Genomic DNA, 24,385 nt, shown 5'->3' with positions numbered 1-24,385 from the left:
TCTCTTTTTTAGTTGGGTCTTTCTCAGGTTTTGGTACTAGAGTAATATTTGCTTCCAGGAATGACTTAGGAAGGATTGCTTCCCTTTCAATTTCATTGAATAGTTTGAGGAGTGTCGGCATTAGGTCTTCTTTGTACTTCTTGTAGAATTCTGCAGTGAATCTGTCTGGGCCTGGGCTCTTCTTGGTGGGTAAGGACTTAATTACGTTTTCAATTTCATTAGCAGAGATTGGGTTATTCAACAGTTTTACATCCTCTTGATCTAGCTTTGGTACTTCATATGCTTCTAAGAATCTGTCTATTTCTTCTGTGTTATCAAACTTTTGAGAGTAGAGGTTTTCGAAATAGGTGTTGATGATCTTCTGTATTTCTATTGGGTCTGTAGTGATTTCTCCTTTTTCATTTCTTATTGCATGAATTTGAGCTTTGTCTTCCCCTTTTTAAATAAGGTTGGCTAGGGGCTTATCGATTTTATTTATTCTTTCAGAGAACCAACTCTTTGATTCGTTGATTCTTTGGATTGTTTTCTTAGTCTCTATTGCATTGATTTCTGCTCTGATTTTTATAATTTCTCTCTTCTTTTGGCTTTGGGCTTGACTTGCTCTTCTTTTTCCAGCTGTTTGAGGTATAGCATCAAGTTATTTATTTGTATTCATTCTGTTTTCCTGATGTGGGAACTCAGTGCAATAAATTTTCCTCTCAGGACGGCTTTCATTGCATCCCACAGATTCCGGTAAGTTGTATCTGCATTTTCATTTTCTTTTAGGTATTGTTTAATTTGTTCTTTAATTTCTTCTATGACCCACTGATTACTCAAGAGTGTGTTATTCAGTTTCCATGTGTTTGCGGGATTTTTGCCTTATCTTTTATCATTAATTTCTAATTTCAGAGCGCTATGATCTGATAACTTGCAAGGGATGATTTCAAGTCTTTTGCATTTGTTTAAATATGTTCTGTGAAGTAATATATGGTCTATTTTAGAAAATGATCCATGTACTGCTGATAAGAATGTGTATTCTGATGTTGTTGGGTGGAACATTCTGTATATGTCTATCAAACCCATTTGTTCACAGGTGTGATTCAGTTCTGTTATTTCTTTGCTCCTTTTCTGTCTGGTTGATCTGTCCCTTGGTGTCAGTGGTGTATTAAGGTCTCCTGTTACAATTGTGTTACTGATAATTTGAGTTTTCATTTCTGTTAATAATTGTTTTATATAACTGGGTGCTCTGGAGTTTGGTGTGTATATATTTAAGATAGTTATCTCTTCCTCTTGGAGTTTTTCCCTTACGAGTATGTAATGACCTTCTTTGTGCTTTATGGTCATTGTTGGTTTAAAGTTCACGTTGTCTGCAAACAGAATGGCTACTCCTGCCTTTTTTTGGATTCCTGCTGCATGAAGAATTGTTTTCCATCCTTTGAGTTTCAGTCTGTGAGTATCCTTCTGGGTTAGATGGGTTTCCTGTAAACAGCATATGGTTGGATTTTGTTTCTTGATCCATTCTGCTAGTCTGTTTCTTTTGATTGGTGCATTGAGACCATTTACATTAATGGTTATTACTGTTAAATGCTGGTTAATTGTAGGAATGTTATCTCTCTGCTGTTGCATTTTTATCTTTCTGTTCTGTTTAATCATTTGCTTTGCTTAGTGGTTTTTTTCTTTGTGTATCTAAACTGTCTTTCAATATTTTTTGCAGGGTTGGTTTGGTGTTCATGAAGTTCTTCAGCTGTTCTTTGTCATGGAAGTATCGTATTTTACCATCTATTTTGATTTATAGTTTTGCAGGTTATATCAGTCTAGGTTGGAAATCATTTTGCTTTAGGATCTGGAATACTTCACTCCATGCTCTTCTTGATTTTATTGTTTGTGCTGAGAAGTCTGCTGTGTTTCTGATAGGTTTTCCTTTATAAGTGATCTGTCTTTTCTCTCTGACAGCTTTCAATAATGTATTCTTGTGTTGGATTTCTGGGATGGTGATTATTATATGTCTGGGTGTAGTTTTATTTTGGTTATGACTATTTGGAGTTCTATATGCTTCACTGCTCCTGATGTCAGTTTCTGATCTGATGCTTGGGAAATTTTCAGCTATTACTTCCCTAAATATCCTCCTGACATCCTTCATGTCGTCTCCCTCTCTTTCATTAATCCCTATCATTCTTATGTTATTCTTGTTTGCATCGTCTTGCAGTTGTTGAATTGTTGTTTCCTGATTCCTTGTTATTTTCAAAAGATCTTTTCTTTTCCTGTTCACTGTCTGCAATCCTGTCTTCAAGGTCTGAAATTCTATCTTCACTTTCATTAAGGCGGTTTTTACAACTTTCAGTGGAGTTTTTTATTTCCTGTATATCTCTGTGCATCTGCATTATGTATTCTGTTTGTTTCTTATATTGCTCGTCTAGGGATTCTATCTTTTGTTTAGTTCCTCCAATATTTTTATCTGTGTTTTCTTTAGATATGTTTAGAATCTCTTTTATTTCTTTTATCATTTCTTCTTTTATCTGGGAGATTATTTCGAGTTTGAATTTCTTTAAAGCTTCCTGGAGTTGCTTGTCAATTTCAATAGCTATTGTGTCCGATATATGAGGTGGATGGGATATATTTTCTTCTATATACATTGCTCCTAGGGTTTCTTGAGATGGGCTGGAGGTTTGAGGTTGTAATTTGGTCTTTAGTTTTGTCATTTTCCTATATTTCTGTGTTTCAAGTGTTATTTGAACGCTTCCTCAGGATCTGTTCAAAATCCCCTTCTATGTTTGCAGCTACTGAGACTCTGGCACCACGCTACCCCAAGCCATTGGGCCTACAGAACCAGTGGCCCTCCTCTGCCTGCTCAGAACTTGGCAGCTCCAGACAAGCTGGGCCTCAGGGATACTGTGAGCCCACCTGCCCCTTGGAAGCTCCACAGCTCTTCAATCGCAGCCGGGTTAGGGTACTCACCACAGGCCGCAGTGCCTCAGGAACCTGTGATCCCTCCCTGCTTGCAGAGATATCCACAGTCCTCCAGACACACGGAGAGGCCGATGCAGGCACCCCAGATCCGTCCAGCTCCTCCTCTGTACACTGATAGATAGGCGTGGCAGCAAAACAGGCTGGGCTCCGGGGACAGTGTGGGCCCGCCCACCCGTTGGGAGCTCAGCAGTTCTCCAAGTGCAACTGGGATGGGGAGGCGGATGTAGAGGCCTCAAACCCACCTCTCCCCTTCACTGCACCTGGGATCCTGGAGGGACTCCAACAGTCTGGGCCGAGATATCCACAGTCCTCTAGACACACAGAGAGGCTGATGAAGGCACCCCAGATCTCAGTGTGGTTTCTTGTTTCACTGGTAGACAAATGTGGAGACACAGTCCCAATCCCCATTGATCTATCAAGCAAACCAGAGTATCTTTTTGACATGGTAGTGGATAATCTCAGCAATCCTGCACTTTCTGACTGAGACAAGGCTAACTGCAACTTCTGCTTGTTTGAGCCCAACTCTGAGCCCCTAGATGGAGCCAGCAACACTTTGAGTTCTAATCTCAGCCAGCTATTCTCCAAAAATGGCTCCAGATCAATTGAACTCTACTTAGGAAGTACTCAGCACTCCACTGTCAGTGCCATCCATGGCAGGTCTTCACATCCACTGCTCCTCTTTGCTGCCTTGTCTCTCAATGGTGGCCTCTGGGGTCAACAGCTATCATGCCATGTCCAGAAGTATGAGCACCTCATCTTGTGCAGTAAGTCCCATCTCTGGTAGAGGGTGCTGCCAGCTATTTCCTTCTTTTTCATTGAAGTTTGTCTCTTCACTGTCTCCATGAGTGTAAGTCACAGTTGAGATTCAGGGAACCCATATCCCTCCTTCTTGATTTCCTCATGTTGCTATATTCTAGCACCTAAACAGCAACTCTGAAAGAGACTCTTTCTCTGCTGCTTTCTGCTCTGCCATCTTGATCTTCCTTTCCATGACCTGATCTTGGCTCTCTTTGTTTTTAACTCTTATCTTCCTCCTTGTCCAAATAGCTCACATGATGGATCCCATCAGCCTGTTTCCAGGCAAAGAATTCTCACATATTATACCAATGTCTAGAGATACAACTATCCCTCAATCATATACCACAATTTTAAAAGAATTTTCATCCACTTTCTAAATCCCTTTACAAACTGAACTATGTGGGTAGCTATAGTAAGACTGGATTTTGTGGGACAAGGAATGAAAAAGAAAGAGAAAAGGAAGAAACACAGAGGGGGAAGGGTAATTAGGAATTCAACAATATGGTGAAAAGACTACTGTGATATAAGAGCCATCTGGCTTTTCTTCCAAACCCACTGAAACTGGTTTGGCAGAGAGTCTTCAAAACCAAGGCAATTGCTGACTACACTTAGAAAAGCAGTGCTACAAACAAAGAAATCATATCCCTATCTTGAGTATTTCCTTATTTTTTCCCTTCTTAATGGATTGAAATTTGTGCCAATAATATATCCTGTGTTTTGTGTCTTATAGTAATGTTTTGACTTAAAAATGTATTTTTCTCCTGGTGCTATCATTATTGACCATGGATTTTTTTGGTCACAACTTGAATAGACTATCATTTTTCATACTTTCCAGTCCCACACTTTTTGCCTTTGGATTTTAGGTGAGTCTCTGGCAGACAGCATATAATTGGATCAAGATTTGAGTTCTCCCAACTCCCATTGAGTTCTTCTATGTGTCAGAAGCAGAGGCAAAGATGACCTCTGTTTTAAGGGTAGAGTTAGAATTACAGCTCCAGTAACTACTGATAAGGAAGGGCTTATAGCTGTCATATTGCAGTATACTTTTCATGTATTTTGCACAATTACATCATTGCATGTGTTGCTGTCTTGTTAGCTTTATGTAGATGGTGTTGTTAAATATTTGAATTCCTTTCTCATCCCTTGCATATGTTTCATGTATACTTTCGTTTTGGGTATACTTGAGATTGCACTTAAAATCCTACAGATAATATCTGTCTATATTAGCTTGTGCTGGCTAAATTTATTGTACAAATTTTTGTCTCCATGCAGGTCCAACCACATCCCTTTCAGTTATGGAGAACACAAAATTTCATGATTGAGCACATTGTGCCTGAAATAGCAACTAATATTTGATGCTTTTTAATACACGAGTGTCTTGCATCAGGCAGAAAACCAAAACTGTCCTGGCTGTTCTAACTGCTCATGTACTAACTTTCATGAGAATTCTTTGTCTTCACACAGCTATGAGTTCCTGTCTAATGCCCTTTTCTTTCAGCATTAAGGTACCCCTTTATGTAAGGGAGATCTAGAGGTAGAAAAATTCACCTACATTTGTAAGTGGGAATGTCTTAAATTTCCAGTCACTTTAATTTTAATACAATTTTTAAATTAAGTTTATTTGTATAATTTATATACACATATTAAAACATTCATTATAAGAAATCTCTGCTTATGCATATCTTGGTAGCACTTTATTTCCCATTCCTCTCTGTTCCTTTCCACTCTTCTTCCTTTCCTTACTTACTAGAATTTGTTCCCATTTTATCTTGGTTTTCTCACTTTAATTCTTTTACCTTCCTTCATCCCTCCTGTTAAATCCTTTCCTTTTGCACAATTGATTCATATTTCACAATGTCTGTTAGACATTTTGGTTCATCCTTACAATTTCAGTTTCTCACTCCAGAGAGAAACATGTAGCCTCCAGAGCCATTTATATATCTATAAGTGACTCAGGTTCATCATATTTTTGATTGACTAGTATCGTTTTGTATTAAAAACACATCTTTATATCCATTCATTTGTCAATGGACATGTGGGTTGTTTCCGAGAATTAGTTACTAGAAACTGTACAACTATCAACATGGTTGTTCATATGCTGAGGAAGCAGTTGTGACTCCATTTTATTTTTGGTGTCCAGTTTAGCTTATATAGTTGGACTTTAGGCAATGTCACTCCAGAAAAACCCCTCACATCTAGTTAACCATAAATTACTTAAAATATAACCTGGCAGTTAGATAAGGAACAGTTTTAGTACACATTGGTTACCATTACTCATATGCTGTGTGATAAATTGGCTAAATGTAGAGGAAAGTGGTGTGGAAGGGTTCCCAGACATTCCAACAAAGAGATATGGTGCAATGTGTTTATTATGTTAACAAAGGAACTTGTGACCACATAAGACAGTATGAAAATTCAGGCAAACAAAGACTCATTTTCGAAAGTTCAGCCCCTTCTAGTTGCTCTGTCATCCTCTACCTTCAACAGTCTAGTATGTTTCTGGACCTCTTAGCCTCCTGTGAGCATTTCTCACTATCTATCAATGACATTTTCTGGAGGCCCCAGTGAGACATCTCATGGGGTAGTCCTCAGTTGGTGGCCCTGTGCCTCATTGGTTAACAGTCTGCCTTCAGGTAACAGAGTCCTGGTTCACTTAAGATGGCCTCTTGCAGATTACTATGAGATAGGACACCATAGCTATGATATATAAACAACCAAGCCCTGACTCCCAAGCAAGGTAAGCCTTTGGAAAACTTGATTTTGTTTTGCATTGGGACTCAACCATGGACTTGGTTTTTGAATTAGCATTTGTTTGGATCTGTGGGAACCTAGACAATTGCCATTTTGTATTAAGTCTCAGTGTCCTTGAGCATTTTGTCAGAGCTTTGTCGCTGAATTCATTCCAAATTTCTTGTCAAGACAGTGATCGTTTCCCAGGATTATCTGTCTTTTTGTGTGTCTGTGCTATCTCCCTGAATAATCTTGTACTCGAGTTTCCAAGTCACTGTTGAGTCCACCATCCTGCTGGAAAAGATGGTGTCTGCCTTGGTCCATTTCCTGAGACTTGCAGTTCTGTGCCTAGAAAGTCTGAGAGATCCAGCTTGACTGCAACAACACACTACAGAAATCACCATCTTGTTGAACTTTGCTGGAACTGGACTTTTGTTTGTATTTCTGGTTGAATGGACAAGGGAGGACTTGCCAAGATAAATCATTGCTTTGTGGTTTTGTTTGAAATCTGGTGACAATGGGCTCTCTGGTAGCAAGCCAACTGTTCTGGAATGCATGCTGAAACTATTGCTAAGTTTAAAAGGGATTATGGCATTAAAATGAAAAAGGGGAAGCTTCACACCCTGTGTGAATTAGAGTGCCCCACTTACAATGCTGGATGGCTGGTGGAGGGGTCACTCAATCACCAAATAGTTAGCAGCCCATGCAGTGCTGTCACCAGCACCCCAGGACATCCAGATCAACTTCTGTGTGTTGATTCCTGGCTTTGTGTGGTTTGACTGCCATCTCTATGGCTCAAAATGTGTGTTTGAGGATTTCCTGAGTGAGTATTTATGATTCATGGGCAACCTTGTGACGTAAAACCCCTATGTTACTCCTAGCATCTGAGAAAGATGACCTCCTAGTCCCTTTGTGGGAAGCCCTGTAATTGGCTGCCACCTGAACATTTTCAGGCTGCTCCACCTTAAATGCCCTCTAGAAGTTAGGTTTGGTAATTAAGCAGCATCTTGCATAACTTGTTTAGCCTGTACCATTATTCAGGGATTATGCTTATTGAGCCCCAATGCAGTAAATTTGAACTGACCTATAAAACCTTGGTCTTGCCACTGTTGCAAAGTTACCTGCTGATGTCTCAGCACCCAAATCCCTCCTCCCCAATATTCTATATATTTGCTACTCCTTCCGTGAATAAACGAGACTTGATTGGAATTCCTCAACTTGTCTCCCCTCTTCGTGTCTCTTGTTCCCTTCTTCATCCCCACTCCCCCTCTAGGGTCTCTGTGGACTTATCCGTGGGCAGGGTCATCCCCTCAGTTCCTCCTCCACTCTATCGTGCACCTCTTGGTCATTCCCACCAGCAAGCAATCCTCTCTGGAGCTGAAGATAGACTCATTTCCCAAGGGGATGGGCCTTCTCCCCAGAGGCCAATACTATTGCATGGTGAAACACTGCATGGTACCACAGCCCATGGGAGGAGGTCTTTACTCGACTAGGGCATGTCTTCCTCAGCTCCTGTCCCTGTTTTGCCTTGCTGGCAGGTAACTGTCTAGGCAGGGAGCTATGATCCACTCTATTTTCGTCTATGTTCCATTTAGTACTAGTGACATATGTAACTAGAAGTCTCAAACCCCTCCACCCTTTTCAGAGCAACCTCCAGCTCTGATTAATCTTTTGGAATCAGTGTTCAAGACACATTATCCCTAGAAGGACAATTGTCCGCAGTACATACTCACCATTTTCCTCAGAGGACAGAGATTGGATGTCAAAAGCTGCTGAGGATCATGGAAGATCAGAAGCCAGGAGAACTGAGAAAGAACAGAGAAGGTATATCTAGCATTACTGTAAAATATTCTATAACTAATATTTAGATGTATACAAAATACATACATAAGATATAGGTATGTAGATGTATAGTTATGAGTCATATCAATAAAGGAAGATTAAGTATAAAAATATAAATATTTAACCACACTGATAGAAAGCCTTCACTACAGTGCAATATCTAGTTATCCCTTTAATGAACACACATTCAATTCATTGTTATTTTTAATTTGGGAGTATTTATTATAGTATATGGCCAGACAAACATAGAAATGCAATAGCCACATGAGAGAAAGGATTTCTTTTGTGAATACTGAAGAGTGAGGGGAAGTATGCTCAACTAGTTATCAAAATATACTATAGTTATATGGAAGTCTTCACATTAAGAAGTAGTAAAATGATTGAAAAATCAATCAAGTATTCATAACAAAACAGTGGAAACAGCCACTGTAAACACAATTCCAAATGTGGTCTGCTGGAAGATGAAGGTGGCTGTGTTGGGATGGCCAATGAAGAGAAAGGAGCAGAGGAAAGAGAAGGTGCAGGAGATGAGCAGAATATAACTGAGAGTGTGGTTGTTGGCTTTGACTATGGGAGTGTTTCGGTACTTCACATAGAGCCCAAAATTCAGGTATTCTTCACGTTATGATCTACTTGTTAAGTAACTGTTCAGTCTTACAACACAGGTGCACTGCTTGAACTTATGACTCATCTTTTATTTGCTTGTACATTCATGTATATCTTATTTGTAGCCTCATGTCTTTTATGTACAGTAAACTTTGTTTATACAGTAGTGAGGTTTCTACTGATTATATTGTATGGTACTATGCTGTAGTCTTCTATTCTATTCTATGTTACAGTACTATAGGTAACCATTATGCTAATATAAGCAAAGTCATCAAATTAGATTTCCTGTGGCCATGTCTTTGTTCTGAATATTGCAATGTACATACTATATATACTCCTCATAGAGTGGGCAAGCATTTAATGACCTAGTCACAAAAGTGATACTAGGTCATTGAAGAGGCATGCCTGTAAATTAAATTTAAGCACAAATGACAGGATCATCTGCAAATTTAATGAGAGGAACAAAAATCCATATGAAATTATAATTGAAATATGACTGATTTTAATGTTCATGAATATTACTTAGAAAAAGAAGTGAGAGTCAGTTGTTCAGTGAAATAAATTCCACATTGCAGTCTAACAACTGACAGTCAAAATTGTGAAGCATTCCCTCAGATATTCCATGTATTTTAAGCAAAATCTTAAGAAGATTCTTTCTTATCGTATGTGTTTTCTTTCTGATTGTACATAGGGAATTCCTATCTGGTCTTAACAAAATAATGTAGCATTTAGGGGCAAAGATGCAGCTTAGCAGCCGTGCACTGGAGGCCAAGATGGAGAAGACCTCCATGGCCACCATGACCTTCCCCTTGATGCTGTATTATACAGGGAGGAAGGTGATCCAGACACTGAAGAACACCAGCATGCTGAATGTCAGGAACTTGGCTTCATTGAAGGTGTCAGGCAGGTTACTGGCCAGGAAAGCCACAGAGAACTCACTATGGCCAGGGAGCCCAAGTATCCCAGGACACAGTAGAAGGCAATGGTTGAGCCCTTATTGCAAATGATGATGATGTGTCCCTATTCAGAGTGTGTGTCTGTGTCAATAAAGGGTGGATTTGGTCCCACTGAGATTCCACAGAGTGTGATCTGGGTTAAGGAACAGACAAGGATGATGTAGTTTGGTGCCCTTGATGTCAACTGCTGCCTCATCCCTTTTCCTGGAGCAATGACATGAAAGAACAAAACCACAGTAATAGTTTTGAGCAAAACAGTGGAAACAGCCACTGTAAACACAATTCCAAATGTGGTCTGCTGGAAGATGAAGGTGGCTGTGTTGGGATGGCCAATGAAGAGAAAGGAGCAGAGGAAAGAGAAGGTGCAGGAGATGAGCAGAATATAACTGAGAGTGTGGTTGTTGGCTTTGACTATGGGAGTGTTTCGGTACTTCACATAGAGCTCAAGGACAAAAGCTGTGAGAATAGCAAGACTCAGGGCTGTGAAAGTCAGAGCTTTCCCCAAAGAATCTTCATAGGCCAGAAAAGTGACAGATTTTTGGAGACAGGAGTTTCTCTGAGTGTTGGCATACTGATGATCTGGACACTTCATGCATTGTTGCATATCTAGTAAAAGGAAATAGTATTGTCCTCCTTTAATTTCATTATTTCATTCATAGTCACAGACCCCACCCCAGAAACTGAATTGATAGAACCAAATTGCTGTGATCTCTCTCTCTTTCTCTCTCTGTCTCTGTCTCTGTCTCTCTCTCTGTTCTATCTCCATTTCTGTCTGTCTGTTTGTCTTTCTTTTCCAACATTGGGGAAGCGAACTCATGGACTTTCACTGAGATATAAGCTAAAGCTGTATAATTCTTTATTTTGAGACAGGGTTTCTTTAGTTCACTATATTGATCAGGCTGAACTTTTACTTAAAGTTTTCCTATTCATCATTTCAGGGTGCAGAATTGCAATCATGCATCATCAACCATGTGTTTTTCTTTTATTCTAGACACACATAAAGGTGAATTATGTGGAACATAACTCTTAACACTACTTACTTCTTGTGATTTATTGAACCACATTATTTTTTTATTTTTCTACTTAATATGGTATATTTATGAAAGCATATTATTCTTTTCACAAAACAATAAAGATGTACCTATCAAATAAAACCTGAATAAAGCAGGCTCTGGGTATTCATTCAATAAACAATCAGGTATGGGGAAATAAACATAACTTGTTAAGTTCTGGGAGAAAATTTATGAAGCATTTAATTCAAGGTAGATTAAGAGCCTCCAGTTATAAATATTGTAGTTTTCCTCACAAAATATAGTGAAATGTTTATTACAATTGAACTCAGTTAGTAGATCAAATTGGAAAAGACTAACCTTTCCATTATTCAGCCTTTCTATCTAGGATTGGGCTTTCTGGGACAATTTATTTAATGTTTCCTTTCCAAAATTGTTTTTCAGAACAGAACAATTTAAGCAACACAGTATTTCACAACAGGACAAACTGATATTACAGTAACAACCATAATGTCTCTTTCTTCAAATAGTTAAGCATACCTTCATCCACAGTAGTATCAAACATAACAAAATAGTATAAAACCATTAAAGAGTATGAACGTGTTATGGCTCATTCAGAGCCAAATAAGAGAAAATGAACAATGTTTACTATGATATCTCATTGTCCATAAAAATTTTGTTTATACTACCGCACATGATAAAATCCAATAAGATACTACATGATAGAACCAATGGAAACAGAAGAACAAAAGTATGGTAGGACTTCAAATCAAGATAATATTAAATCAGCACTTACTATTACAATGTCCTGTTTTCTTCAATATAGCTGTTCATATTATCACAGATAATATAATCAAAGAAACCAGGATAAAATCATTCCAACTAATGAATGGAAAAATTATAAGGCTTCAAAGCAATGTAATGGGAAATCATGATTACCATAGACTTTTATGTATACTTACCATTTCTTACACTAAGTAGACTATACAGTATTTATATATGTGAGTTTGATTTATTTTGCTTATGGGTATGGTCTCAAGTTTTATTCATTTATTATAAGTATCTCAATGTGATCATTCTTTATAGTATTCCATTGCATAAAAACACCGCAACTTATTTATCCATTCCTCAGTTATTGGAAATATAGGTTATTTCCAAGATCCGGCTATTACAAATTGTGCTGAATTAAACATGGATGCACATATATCACTGTGGTATGATGCTTTCAGTTCTTCTTGGAATATACCTAGAAGCAGAATAGCTGGATCAAATGGGACTTCCAATTCCAGCCTTTTGAGAAATATTGAGATTGACTTCCAGAATGGTTGTGCCAGTCTACACTCCCACCACAAGTGCAGGAGAGTTCATTTTTCCCCACAACCTCTCAGCATTTGTTGTTGGGAGTTATTGTGTTCCTCACCCTTCGTTTTGGAGTGAGATGGAATCTCAGTGTGGCTTTGATTTGCATTTCTCTAATGAGTAATGAGATGTTCACTTGTTAAAATATTTATTTGCCATTTGTATTTCTTCATCTGAGAACTGTGAATTCATCTCTGATGCCCATTTTTGGATAGGGTCTTTGAATTTCAGGAGTCTGATTTTTTAAAATTCTTTATATGTTTTAAACAGAAGTCCTTTGTCCGTGAGACTGCTCACTAAGATTTTTTCCCAGTTTGTGGGTTTTCTTTTCAGTATGCTGGAGATTTCTATTCACATGCAAAATCTTTTTAATAAGATGTGATCCCAGTTATTGATTCTGGGAAGTATTTCCTGTGCAATTTGATTCCTGCTCATGAATTCTCTGCCTACCCCTATATCTTCCAGATTTTTACCCAATTTGTCTTCCAATGGAGTTTTGGGGGTCTTCTATGTAGAGTATCATGTCATTTGCAAATAATGATAATTTAACTTCCTGTTTTCCTATCTTTAGTACTTTTATTTCTCTCTCTTGTCTAATGGCTCTGGCTAATATTTCTAGTCCTATATTGAATAGGGGTGGTGAAAAGGAACATTCTTGTCTTGTGCCTAATTTTAAGGTAAAGGCCTTCAGTTTTTGGCCATGTAATATGATGCTGGTTGTTGGTTTGTTATAGATTGCCTTTATCATATTGAGGTAAAGACCATTTATTCCAAATTTCTGTAAAGTTCTTAACATGAATGAAAGTTGCAACTTATGAAAAGCTTTTTCTACATCTATAGAAATGATCATGTTTCTTATTTTTGGCTTTGTTGATATGGTGGATTACCTTTATTGATTTATGTATGTTGAACCATTACTGCATGCCTGTGATGAATCATACTTGGTCATGGTGTATAATCTTCTTGATGATTTGCTGCATCCTGTTTGCTAATATTTTATTGAGGATTTTTGTATCTGTGTTCATTAAGGACATGTGCCTGTAGCTCTCTTTTTTAGTTGGTCTTTCTCAGGTTTGGGTACTAGAGCAATATTTGCTTCCAGAAATGACTTAGGAAGAATTGTCTCCCTTTCAATTTCATTGAAGATTTTGAGGAGTATTAGTGTTGTCTTCTTTGTATTTCTTGTAGAATTCCACAGTGAATCCCTCTGGGCCTGGGCTCTTCTTTGTAGGTAAGGAGTTAATTACATTTTCAATTTCATTAATAGAAATTGGGTTACTCAGCAGTTTTATATCTTCTTGACCCATCTTTTGTACTTCATATGTTTCAAGGAATCTATCCATTTCTTCTGTGTTATCAATCCTATGAAAGTAGAGGATTTTGAAACAGGCGTTTATGATCTTCTATATTTCCACAGAGTCTGTAGTGATTTCACCTTCTTCATTCCTTATTGCATGAATTGGAGCTTTTTCCTTCCTTTTATTCATCAGGTTAGATAGGGGCTTATCAATTTTATTTATTATTTCAAAGAACCAACTCTTTGATTCAATAATTCTTTGGACTGTTTTCTTAGTCTCTATTGAATTAATCGCTGCTCTGATTTTTATAATTTCCTCCCTTCTTTTGGTTTTGTGCTTGACTTGCTCTTCTTTCTCAATGTTTGAGGTGTAGCATCAGGTTATTTATTTGTATTCGTTTTGTTTTCCCTATGTGGGAAGTCTGTGCAATAAATTTTCCTCTACAGACTGCTTTCATTAAATTCCAAAGAGTCCCCTTATTTGTATTTATATATTCCTTTGCTTGTAGGTATTGTTTAATTTCTTCTTTAATTTGCCCTGTGACTCACTGATTGCTCAAGAGTGTATTATTCAATTTCCATATGTTTCTGGGGTTTTGCAGTTTGTTTTATCATTAATTTCCAGTGTCATGGCACTATGATCTGATAACATGCATGGGATAATTTCAGTTCTTTTGCATTTATTTAAATATGTGCTGTGGACAAGTATATGTTATATTTTAGAGGATGTCCCATGTACTCCTGAGAAGAATGTGTATTCTGGTGTTGTTGGATGGAACACTCCGTATATGTCTATCATTTGTTCACAGGTATGATTCAGTTCTGTTCTCTCTTTGATGATTTTCTCTCTGGTTCATCTGTCTCTTGGTGTCAATGGTGTGTTAAGGTCTCCTTTTGTAATTGTTTTATTGCTAATTTGATTTTTCATTTCTGTTAATACTTGCCTTGTATAACTGGGTTCTCTGGAATTTGGTGCACATACATTTAAGATTGTTATCACTTCCTCCTGAAATTAACCAAATTGTAGTGACTTTTGTCTTTTAGGATCATTCTAGGTTTGAAGTGCACATTGTCTGCAAACAGAATAGCTACTCCCACTTTCTTTTGCTTCCTGTTGCATGAAGTATTGTTTTCTTCCTTTGACTTTCAGTCTATTAATTTCTTTTTGGGTTAAATGGGTTTCTTTTAGACAGCATAGGGTTGGATGTTGTTTCTGGATCCATTCTGTCTATCTGTTTCTTTAAGGTGGTGAATTCAGACCATTTACATTAATGGTTATGACTATTGTATATTAGTTTTTGTTGACATGCTGTCTTTTTGCTGTTGCATGTTATCTTTCCATTCTGTTTAATTGACTGCCTTGCTTAGTGTTTTTTATATGTGTATCTAAACCGTCTTTCAGTATTCTTTGCAGTGTTGGCTTAGTGGTCATGAAATTTTTCAGCTGTTCTTTGTAGTGGAAGTATTTTATTTCTCCATCCATTATGAAAGATAGTTTTGCAGAGTACAATATTCTAGGTTGGAAATCATTTATCTTTAGGATCTGAAATACTTCACTCCATGCTCTTCTTGACTTCATTGTGTGTGTTGAGAATTCTGCTGTGATGCTGATAGGTTTTCCTTTATAGGTGATCTGTCTTTTCTCTTTAACAGCTTTTAATATTCTGTCCTTATGTTGGACTTCTCAATGTTGATTATTATATATCTGGATGTAGTTTTATTTTGGTTTTGGCTTTTTTGAGGTCTATATGCTTCACGAATCCTAATGTCATTTTCCATTCTCATGTTTGGGAAATTTTCAGTTATTACTTCTGTAAACAGCCTCTTGATGTCATTTGCATTGTCCCCTTCTTTTTCATTTATCCCTTTCAATGTTATGCTGTTTTTTCTTTGCATCATCTTGCAGCAGTTGAATTATTATTTCTTGCTTCCTTGTTATTTTTAAAAGACTTTTCCTTTCCTGTTCACTAGCTGAAATCTTGTCTTCAAGGTCTGAAATTCTATCTTCACTTTTGTTGACATGGTTTTGACAACTTTTGATGAAATTTTTGGTTTTCTATATATATATATATATTTTTGAATCTGTTTCATGTATTCTGTTTGTTTCTTATATTGTTCATCCAGGGATTCTATCTTCTTATTTTTTCCTCTAATGTTTTTAACTGTGTCTTCTTTAGATGTGTTCAGTATCTCTTTCATTACTTTTATCATTTCTTCTCTTACCTGGGAAATTATTGTTGTTTGAATTCCTTTAACGCTTCCTGGAGTTTCTTCTTTATTTCAGTTGCTATTATTTCAGGTTTGTGACATGTATTTTTCTCCGTGTACATGGCTCCAAGGATTTCTTGGGATGGGCTTGAGGTTTGAGATTGCCTTTTGGTCTTTTGTTTGGTAATTTTCCTATATTTCCCTGTTACAAGTGTTCCAATCTTCTGGTGGGCATTTTGGAAGTCGTCTCCTGTGCCTTTGGCTCCTGGGACTGAATGGAGTTTGCTGAGCATGGTCCATTCAGTTTGACAGGACCTCCCATGACACTTCCAGTGTTTCAGGAAACTTGGTGGGAACCTAACTACTGTGGCTGATGGTCCAAAGCTCTCCCTGGCCAGGGAACAATGTGCTGGAATTCACTTCACATGCTCTCAACTAAGCTGATTGAAGAAGGTTGCTGGGAATAATCGAGTTGGGCAGCAAAACCTCCCAAGCCTAGTCTAGTGTGGCTGGGAGCTGGGTGGGTCATTGAGCACTGGGAGCGATTATCTTAAACCCTCCAGGGGCTCGAGATGATGAGGTCTCTGTTACATTTCATTGAACTGATCTAGCTCTAAATTCACAGATAGAGCCAGTGCTAAATTGTAGGAAATTAAGAATTATTAAATAGTAGAAGCCAAAGGAAGTAGTTACAAACTATTTGCTGCCCTAATGCTTCACTCAGAATAAATATCACATGAGAAGAATATCCACAGGTTCGTTTTTTCTCCTTTTTTTACTTCATGGTGGAGGTCCTGAATCCTTTCTGCCATTGCCAGGCCAGAGGGTGAGTAGAGTTGGTGGAGATGGCTGGGCAAGTATGCAGTCCCAGCCATGGGTTCCATCTGGGGTGTGTGGAGCCTCGGGCACCCAATGCCACTGTGTCTCAGTGCTAAGCCGAGTGCCTCAGTTGTGCCAGGGGCTCTGGGTTGTGCCAGTCATGTGGCCCAGAGACATTGAGCAACCTTGCCCATGGGCTCAACAAGCAGGAAGCAACACATTAACTCTGAACTTTCCAGCTCCAGTCCCAGCAAATACACACTCATGCACACACTCATGCACAAAGAGAGCCTCTCACAGGCCAGCCAAGAGGTGCTAGTGGCTCATTGGCCACTAGCCATTTTTTCCCTCCCTCCAAAATGTTTTGCATAATTAGTTTAATAGCATTTTCAAGATTTTCACTACATATTTAACATTTTGAAATTCTGCAAATGCAAATTTTCAAAATTTCATCTACTACAGTTTTATGACTGATTTGCAGAGTTTTTAATAGCAGATTTGTATTTCATTGCTCATACATAAATCCATTTTTCAGTTTATTACTTTACATGGTATTTGCCTTTACAAACTAATATCATGGGAAAATTAAAATATTTGTATTTCTGTCTTCTCAACACAATGTTTTTGACCTTACTGCACTAGATACCATCTCCAGTGTAATAAATAGTGATACAGAAAGTTCTTATGTCCTTCTTTCTTCCAAAATAAACCATAAAATGTAAAGAGTGCTGTAAGATAGATTAAAAACTATTTTTGGCATGCAGAAACCTTTCTCCTGTCTTGATTTTTAAAAAATGTTATTTTAAAGAGGGTAACATTGTATATAACAAAATAGAATAATATAGATCATAAACAAGCAATGTAAGAGACACAGATTTCAAAGCAAGACAGCCAGAGAACTTCACTGTCTATCATACTGTCTCTTGTTTTCTTCCAAACAGTTTTCCATGTCTTCACATACAGTGAATTCATACAAAACAAATGGTATAAAACAGATCAGAACAGCATCAAGATGCCGTTTTAGGTCAAGATCAAGAAAACTACCAACAACAAGTGCTGAATAGGGTGTGGGGGAAAAGAAACTCTCTGCACTGTTGGTTAGAGTGTAGAATGGTGCAACAACTATGGAGGTCAGTCTGGAGATTCCTCAAAAAGATGGCATTAGAAGTCCCATTTGACCCAGCTATTCTACTTCTAGGCACATACTCAGAAGAACAGAAAACATCATACCACCGTGATATATGTGCTCATGTTTATAGCAGCACAAGTTGTAATCACCAGATATTGGAAACAACCTAAGTGTCTGTCAACTGAGCAATGGATAAAAAAGTTGTGGTATTTTTATACAACGGAGTACTACTCACCTATAAAGAATGATCACATTGAGATATTTACTAATAAATTGGCACAGCTTGAGACTATACTCATAAGCAAAATAAATCAAAGTCACAGGTATAAATACTGTCTAATCTCCCTAGTGTAAGAAACGTAAGAATACATAAAGACATGATTCTGCATTACATTGCTTTGAATCCTTTTAATGATTGCATTCATTATTTGGAATGGGTTTATCCTGGTATGTTTGGTTGTTTTTTTATCTGTGTTAGTATGAACAGCTATTTTGAAGGAAATAAGTAATCATAATAGCCAGTACTGATATAATATCATCTTTCTCTGAAGCCCTACCATGTTTTTGCTGTTGGCTCTATCATGTTGTATCTTATTTATTTGTATTATATGTGATAGTATAAACAAGTTTTCTAGGGAAAATGAAATAACATAGTAGCCATAGTTTTCCGTTACTTGGTTCAGAATGCCCTGTAATACTTGCATTCCTTTGAATGGTTTTATTCCATTTGGTTATATTTGATACTAGTTTATATGAAGTTATGCTGAACTCTCTCAAAGAAAGAGACATTGTGGTTGTTACTGTTAATTATGGGTTGTCTTCTGGTGAACTACTGTATTGCTTACATTGTTCTGTTCTGAGCTGCTTTGCTATGTCCTGTTTTGTCTTAATATTTTTAAAATAAGAAAAAGAAATTAAACAAAACAAAACAGACTAACATCATCTGAAGAAAGTCTAATTGTATTGCTGGATTTCAGATTATGATCGTATGAAATCAGCACTGGGTAACTTAGTGTCTATTTTTCTTCAAAGTAGTTGTCCATTTCATCACGCATTATATAATCAGTCCTCTTACACTGTTTAGAAGTTCTAAGCATGTATGAGTGTCTACATGTATACTTATCCTTTTTGTATTTCAGAGAAAAACAAAACACCCAGGGGGGAAAAAAACAAATTTATAGAGAAACATGAAGTAAAAAGACATACAAACCGTAATACAAGTTGATCTATAGTGGTTACTATAATATCTCTTGTTATCTTCCATTGAATTATCTATATAATCACGCACAATATAATTGAACATAGCAGTACATAATATTAATAAAAACCAAACAATGGAGACATCATAAGACTTCAAATGCAGAATGGGTATCTGACCGGAGCCGCGGGAGACAGGAGACCAAACTCGAGCAGGATCAGCTCTCAAACTTTATTACGTACAGCAAACCGGACCTAACAAGGTCCGCCACCCTCAACGTTGGTTCCTCTTCCGCCGTTGGGGGCAGGAACAACCTCTTATAAGGGGAAGCAGTATCCAATCACAGAGAAGCGCGCCTAACAATCTGATAGGCTAGCGTCACGGGTAACTGGGCAGATATGACAGTTTGGCGGGCTTGTTCAGGCCGGGAAGAACCCGGAAGCAGGAAATGGGCGCCATTCATAGGCGGCTTCCCACATCTCCCCCTTTTTTATTTATTAAAATAGGATGGTCTGTGGGTCCCTCCAAGGTGTCTATGACCTTGTTGCTGTTAGACACCTAGGAGTGGGTCTACCTTGTAGGCCGAGGCATGAGAGAATGTAGAGGTCTATACCCTGCTGTGCATCACCCTGTTTTGTGCATATCCTTGCGCCAGGACCATGCTCAAGGTGAGTGGTTCATTTTTTCGCAGGGCCAGGCTTTTGTGAACCGAACCTGGATGCATATAGACATTCATTCCTGCCTTCCCCCCAACCTTTGAGGCGGATGGCACTGCAGTACCCTTGGTCTCGCATCTCAATGCCAATAATTTGGCTCCAGAAGGGACCCCTGGCCTTATAGGCCATGTATATCTGAGTGGAGCCTGTCTTAGGTTGACCGGGAGGGCTTTTCCCGTCTTACCCGTCATTGGCTTGCCCACTCAGCTCTTATAACTGATGTTCTGCAATGTGAAGGAGATATGCGGCGGCCTGCTGGCCTGATGGGCCACCTGCTGCCATTTGCATGGCTGCCATGGCTGTGATCTTAACCTGCTGCTGAGTTTGTATGAGGCGATCTAACAAGTATTTAATAACCACAAGCCCCACTAGGAAGGTCACGGCAATCAGGATCCAAGTAGTCAGGTTGGGCCAGGAGAACCAGGAGGTGACGCGTTCCCACAAACTGGCTATAACACTGCCTAAAGTTGATAAATCGAACCTGACTGGACCTAGTTGGATACCGTCCATCCTGACCGACTATGAGGGACAAATTGTGAAACTTAGGTAGGTAGGTGTCTTGCAGCCAAGCTGTCATATTTTTAACAGTGTTGGTCAAATTTGTGCGAACAGGGGTGATTAATAGGAACCCACAGAATAGAAAAGCTCCAAACCAGACATTTTAGTTTGTAGATGGTCTCGGGCGCTGAGCGTCGGTCCCAGAAGGGTCGAGTTGACTTGTGTCCGCGGGCTTATATCAGGAACTGGTGGGGAGTTTACTGCTCGCGTCAATCTTTCCGGGACCCACAGCGGCTCGCAGCCTGGTTCCTGTGGGAAGACACAAACCGCACCTCGGGTCCAGCTAATCACTGGATCCGGACCCATCCATTGTCCTGTAAGGACATCTTTCCATCTCACCAGCCCTTTGTCGGCCGGGGACGGGTTATTGTGCTCCATGGCAGGGGAATGATTATTGTGATTAAGATTTCCTTTGGGCGTTAGGCCGTGGCCACCCAATTCACGGCACAGGCGTGTCCACTCTTCTAAGGACCTATTTTTGTTAGTTCTTAGGACATCACGGCACTCCTTAGTGCACTGTTCAAAAATCAATTGTTTTATGAGAGGGTGAGCCGCCTCAGCATCTGGAAAAATCCTGTTAGCGGCCTCAAGCATGCGGGCCACAAAGTCTGAAAATGGCTCTCCCTGCCCTTGTATAATTTTTGTAAGGTGACCCGTATGTTCTCCCTTTCCAGCCAGCCGTCTCCAGGCCTGGAGGCCACAGCGGCTAATTTGTTCATAAACCTGGCGGGGGTATTGAGTTTGATCTTCCTCAAAGGCTCCTCGCCCTAATAGCATATCCCTGTTCCACTCTCTCTGGTTATTTTCCCTGTTGGCTGCCGCCTGCTCTACACAGAATTCCTCATTCCAGGACTTCCAATCTAAATATTGTCCGGGGGAGAGGCAGGCGCGTGCCAGCTGGGTCCAATCTCCAGGAGTTAAAAGCAGACCTGCCAATGCCTCTAAAAGCGCCATGGTAAATGGTGCATTGGGCCCATAAGCTGAAACTGCATCCTTGATAGCTTTAAGTTGTTTAATTTCTAAGGGCTCATAATATCCTCCTCCTCCCCTGCCTCCTACTTGTACCGGGAATGCATGGAGACCGGAACACTCAAAAGGAAGCCGCAACCATACCCTCTGGTGGAAGGAACGTCCTCCTCCCTCCCCAGATGGGGGCGCAGAAGGCAACCCAGGAAGTAGCTCTCCCTCTAACTAGGGCGGTGCCATAGGTTGTGGTGGCAGCCCAGGGAGCAACTCCTCTTCCGGCCACGGCGGTGCAGTGGGGCCTGGCGCCCTGAAGGGGGTGATCGTGGGTCGCGAACTTGCCAAAGGGCGGAAGGGCTTAAGGTCTTCCCGTAAGGCGGAGTAGCTTGGGCAGGGTGGTGTTTGGTTCCCCTTTTTATCTTCCCGAGCCCTAAGTTCCTCTTTTAACGGTGTAGGAGGGTCATGCTTAGCAAAGACGACCTCCTCTTCTGAGCCTTCCAAATCCGAATCAGAATTAGAGCCCTGAGGGTCCTCCGGAGACCCACAATCGGCAGTGGCTCCGGGCTCCTCTGAGCATTCCGATCGAGCTCTATCAAAAGCCTGTCGGGCTGTATTAACGAAGCGAAAGCAAAACAGATGCAAAGGGAAAAGAAAAGAAAAAAAAAAAAAAACCCAGCGTCCACTCGTGTGGCGCTCAAAATCTGTTAGGTGCGTCCACCCAACCCAGGTGACCCAGTACTCACCTGTCCCGGGAACCGCTGTATCTCACGTAGCTGATCAGGGTGAAGAGAAGAGGTGCTCGGGGCCTTCCGTTGTTATTGGACTAGGTCCTCTGTCTTACCGCAGGCGACAGCAATCGCACCTCCCGGCCGAAGAGGCACGTCGCTGAGTCTTTTACCTTTTTCCCTGTACGGGCCACCAGATGACCGGAGCCGCGGGAGACAGGAGACCAAACTCGAGCAGGATCAGCTCTCAAACTTTATTACGTACAGCGAACCGGACCTAACAAGGTCTGCCACCCTCAACGTTGGTTCCTCTTCCGCCGTTGGGGGCAGGAACAACCTCTTATAAGGGGAAGCAGTATCCAATCACAGAGAAGCGCGCCTAACAATCTGATAGGCTAGCGTCACGGGTAACTGGGCAGATATGACAATTTGGCGGGCTTGTTCAGGCCGGGAAGAACCCGGAAGCAGGAAATGGGCGCCATTCATAGGCGGCTTCCCACAGGTATCCTAGTGAATCTTTTCATCTTCAGAGTATTTGCCTATGCTCTCAGACTTGCTACTATCAAATATAACAGATTAGAATAAAGTCAGTCAAGACAAAACACTGATCTAACAAACCAGATTCAAAAATGATCAGTCATAATAAGACAGTGTAAATTATACAGGACTTTGGATTCAGTGAATAGGAAAGTAAGGAGGATTACTATATTATATCCTGCTATTTTTGGAATAGCTGTCTGTGCCCTCAAATCTAATACAAGTAAACAGACTGGAACAGAGTATAATCAAACTAAACAAAGTGATGAGAATAATGTGCATTTAAAATCCTGATACACTATTGACAATGTCCTCTGGCTTCCTTTTTTATACAATTCCTCCCCTTTCCCATTCACAGGGTGCATTGTACATTATGGGTCCCAAATGACGCCTTTAGTCTTTAGATTGGGGGACAACCTGCAATTTACTTAAATGGTTCTGAACCTTTTTACCCCTGAGCTTGATCTTAAGTTGTATTTCTTTACCTACAAAAACCTCCAGGTTTCCTTTCCTTATAGCTGAGTAATTCTCCAGTGCACAAATGTGTCATGTTTTTCCAACCTGTCTATAGCTGCTGTTTGAGAAGCCCCTATTTATTTCTGGTTCTCTGTCATATAAATCATTATGTTTTATATTTGAGTTTCAGTCAATAAACTTCTTTCAGGTGATTATATTTCCTATACAGAGCATCTCAATGGACCCTATCTTCTGATGTACTATGCCGTGTTTCTTTTTGTTAGTGTATAAAAGTCATCTATTTTACAGATAATAGCTGACCTTTTCTCTTGATTTTTAAGAATTACTTTTTTTGTTTATTAGGAAATTATGGAAAAATGTTCCATTTCTTTAAAATTTTCTTCATTAATTAATATTAGTTACTTTTCCCAGAATTTAGTGTATTTAATTATATTTCACAATTTGAACATGGTATACCTTCCCTAAAATATTTGAACTACAATATGTGTATGTGTTCAAGAGCAGAACTGTCTTGTCAACATATTTCTTTTAAAGGAATTTTCATCATTTATAAAAAACAATATGGCTCCTCTCTTGAAATGAATTGTTTTCTCAAATTTTGTTTTCTGTAAAAGTGTGTGAGAAAGTCAATATTAGTATAGTTTTGGATGTTATGACTTTCACCAGTGATATGCATAATGAACATAATTTGCGGAAAAATTTTGAACTATTGACTCCAAAATTTTACTAGATGTAGTATTATGAACATATATTTACTTTTATTTATGACCCTTTTGCCAACTTTTCCTGCAATTATATAAGCTTTAAGTACAGTGATATGAAATTATTTGTAATGTAATTCCATATGAAAAATTTGTGGTGGTTTATCAGAAATTCAAGTATTACCAAAGTGCATTTTATGTGTTCAACAATCTTCCATATTGAACTTCTGTAAATTTTCTATATGGTGTTTCTGTTTTCTTTTTCATCTCATATATATGTTGATGTCATAGAATGACCTTTGGCTTAGTTCATTAGAAGTTATAAAATGAGTGAATATGCTATTTGAGGACTTTTGTTAATCCTAACAAGAATTCGTGCTACCACTTCTTGTTGTGACTTATACCGATGGTACTGCTTCTGTAGAAATGCCCATGGGGGCCTGCCTATGCCCTCAATTCTGGAAACAGGGTGGCCAGAGGTGAGCGTCTCTGCATCATCCTGAGCCCTGGGAGTTTAAGATCATTGCTCCCACCAGCCAAGGAACTTCCTAGCTTCTTACCACACTCGACCAGCTCTGGAAGGTTTTGGCCTGCATGCCCCAACCTGTGACCTTCTCTCAATCCTGGGAACTGGGCAGCTGGAGATGAATGTCCATGCACCATCTTGAGCCCTGGGAATTTGGAACCATTGATCCCACCAGTCAAGGAACTTCTCAGCTTCTTGCCACACTTGACTAGATCCACAGTTCTTGGGCCTGCCTCTGCCAACTTCCCAGCTTCCTGCTGTGCTCAGCTGGCTCTGCAGATCTT

The 24,385-nt window shown here is 39.3% G+C and overlaps 1 pseudogene; it reads right to left on the bottom strand.

The window, feature by feature from the left end:
- Positions 1–9,463: 9,463 nt before the first annotated feature.
- LOC101787769 (vomeronasal type-2 receptor 116-like) overlaps positions 9,464–24,385 on the bottom strand; it is a 34,612-nt pseudogene continuing 19,690 nt past the window's right edge.

This window comes from Cavia porcellus, unplaced genomic scaffold, assembly GCF_034190915.1.
Source record: "Cavia porcellus strain 051 isolate PalLab524CR breed Dunkin Hartley unplaced genomic scaffold, mCavPor4.1 scaffold_5, whole genome shotgun sequence".
Taxonomy (NCBI): domain Eukaryota; kingdom Metazoa; phylum Chordata; class Mammalia; order Rodentia; family Caviidae; genus Cavia; species Cavia porcellus.
Note: the sequence above shows the minus strand (reverse complement) of the source record. Positions and strands in the feature narration are given on the sequence as shown.